At 35.0% G+C, this 2,618-nt stretch overlaps 1 long non-coding RNA gene across 1 annotated transcript in view; it reads left to right on the top strand.

The window, feature by feature from the left end:
- The first annotated feature begins 717 nt into the window (after positions 1-717).
- Positions 718-2,618, top strand: part of LOC137638280 (uncharacterized) — a 4,757-nt gene continuing 2,856 nt past the window's right edge. Inside the window, exon 1 of the long non-coding RNA XR_011043987.1 lies at positions 718-1,653. This is a non-coding gene — a long non-coding RNA (uncharacterized lncRNA). The remainder of the gene's footprint in view (positions 1,654-2,618) is intronic.

Here is a 2,618-nt window from a genome sequence, read left to right as displayed (position 1 = left end):
TATATGGGCCTACTGATAAAGAGAGAGAGAGAGAGAGAGAGAGAGAGAGAGAGAGAGAGAGAGAGAGAGAGAGAACTCATATCTCTTCGTATAATAATCAACTTAAGTCTTGTAAACAATATATTTTATATTGTCTGTATCATCATTATCATCATTGTCACAATTAGACTCATAATAACTCGGCTAAACATAAAAAAGTTCCGATTTTAATTTCTCATTTTCCGTTAATATTAATTTCCATATTTTACGAAATTATTCTTTTTTAATTTTCCTTTTTGTCATCATCCTCATTATCATCATCATCGTCAACTTGATAATAAATTTCCCAATCAAATCCAATAACTATTTCTTTCTTTTCTTTTCTTCTCTTTGGAACAGTTGTATGGTATACCAAGGCATCTGGGAGCCAACGTTCCAAATCCCTTCAAATATTAAACAACTCTCTATGAGGACGCCTAAGTTAAACCAACCCAATATCGACGCCTTCTGTCAATCTTTGGAAAAGACAAAAGAGATTGAAATTGGTAGTATAGGTAGGTAAGAAAGACAGAGTTTTCTCTGTTTCTTTCCTTTGATGGGACATTATAATACCTCGCCTCCTTTCCCTCATCCTGTCATCCATTGTGAATATCGTTCTCATTATTATCAATAACATCATTATTATCAACATTATTACTCTATAGATGTAGAACATTATATTCAGAGGTCTCAGTCAGGTTTTATTTTTACAAAAAGGGAAATATTGTTTTCATCTGATTTTTAGTTGATATAAAAGCTTTCAATGTTAAGTTTTAATTTCTTTCCTTCCACATATTAAAAGGAAATGTCTCATTTCTATGGCGTTGATTTCACTAATAATGATAGAAATGAATCATAGTGATCATGATTGCAATGAATAGGAAACTGACATCGGCATCAGTCATAGTCAAAGGCTGCTCCTGACTCCGCCTCCTTCCCGCGCTGATTGGTTCTCTACAAGGATGTGGGCGGAGTTACCAGAACGGGAGAACTAATCAGAAAAGGGGATTTGAAAACGTTTCTTTTGACCAATGATATTGTGACAGTCAAATAAAGCTGAGTTGTTATTGGCTGAGGTGATTTGGACAGTGAATAATGTGAGGGTTTCATGAGGAGACTGATGACATACTTTATGCGAGCCGCTGCAATACTCGCGTGCACACACACACTTACACACACACACACACACACACACACACATTGACTCCCGCACGCAAACGCACACGCACAAGCACACGCACACATTAACGCAACCTCAAAGAGACACTGGGAGACATTGCTCTACTGTGTTTAGTTCTTTTGCCTCTAAATTCGTTGTTGCAGTTATTATCATTATTCCCATTTGAACTTTTCCTTTAGAATCTTAAGAAAGAAACACAGAAAAGGTTCAGTTTTGATTATCCTTTTTCTCAACGTTCTTCTTCTTCTTCTTCTTCTTCTTCTTCTTCTTCTTCTTCTTCTTCTTTCTCTTTCAGTTATTCGCTTCAGTGTCAACGACGTCAGCAGCGTCAGTCGCCCCATCCCTTTCTTGAAGGAGGATGCACTTGTTTGTGTCGATGTCTGGGACGTCAAGGAAGAAGACATCGAGAAGGTTGGGGACATCCTTCGGACATTGCAACCACGGGATGCAAGGAGGTGAGGATCACATCATTCCTCAAGAGAGAGAGAGAGAGAGAGAGAGAGTATTATTGTGATACACACACACACACACACACACACACATATATATATATATATATATATATGTGTGTGTGTGTGTGTGTGTGTCAGTGTGTGTGTGTGTGTGTGTGTCAGTGTGTGTGTGTGTGTGTAGAAATCCTGAAAGCTGATATGTGATGAATATAAAATGTATTATAGCCACGAAAGGAAAAATGAATAGAACTCATTTTCCTGTGCATTAAAAAGTGTAAATTTAGTTTTAATGGAGATTACTATGAACGAGTTTTAGGTATGGCTATGGGTAATCCTTTGTCCTCACTTTTATCCAACATATATATGGAATTTTTGAATCTAGATTAATTCCTTCAGTGTGGTCTTCCCAAATTGTGTGGTATCGATATGTTGATGATGTTCTAGGTATTTTAGAAGAAAATTTTAATCTTGAAGGATTTGTTTCAATTATTAATTCATTAGTACCATCTATAAAATTTACTAAAGAAAATGAAGAAAATAACCGTATCCCATTTTTAGATAAATTTAAGTTTTCCATATATAGAAAGCCTACAAATAATTTTTCATGTGTACATTTTTACTCTGGTCACTCTAAAAATATCAAGCATTCAGTTTTTTCCTCCATGTACCATAGGGCATTGAGAATTTGTAGCCCAGATTACATTGAGGACGAGTTCACTAAAATAGAAAAAATTGCAACAGATCTTTGTTATCCCAAATATTTCTTAGAAAAATGTATGAATAAGGCTAAGAAAACATTTTAGTGTCCAATTAGAGAGGAAGGAAACAATTAATAATATGCTTTGTTTGCCATTTCATGTTTGTTTTTTAGATGTTATACCCCTTTTGAAAAAACTAGACAATGCTGTAGTGTTTAAATATAATTGTACATTAAAAAACACGTTAATTAAGAATAGTTCTGGAAATGA

Source organism: Palaemon carinicauda, chromosome 3 (genome assembly GCF_036898095.1).
Source record: "Palaemon carinicauda isolate YSFRI2023 chromosome 3, ASM3689809v2, whole genome shotgun sequence".
Lineage (NCBI taxonomy): Eukaryota > Metazoa > Arthropoda > Malacostraca > Decapoda > Palaemonidae > Palaemon > Palaemon carinicauda.
The sequence above is the reverse complement of the archived record's forward strand: the minus strand, read 5'-3'. Positions and strand labels throughout refer to the sequence as shown.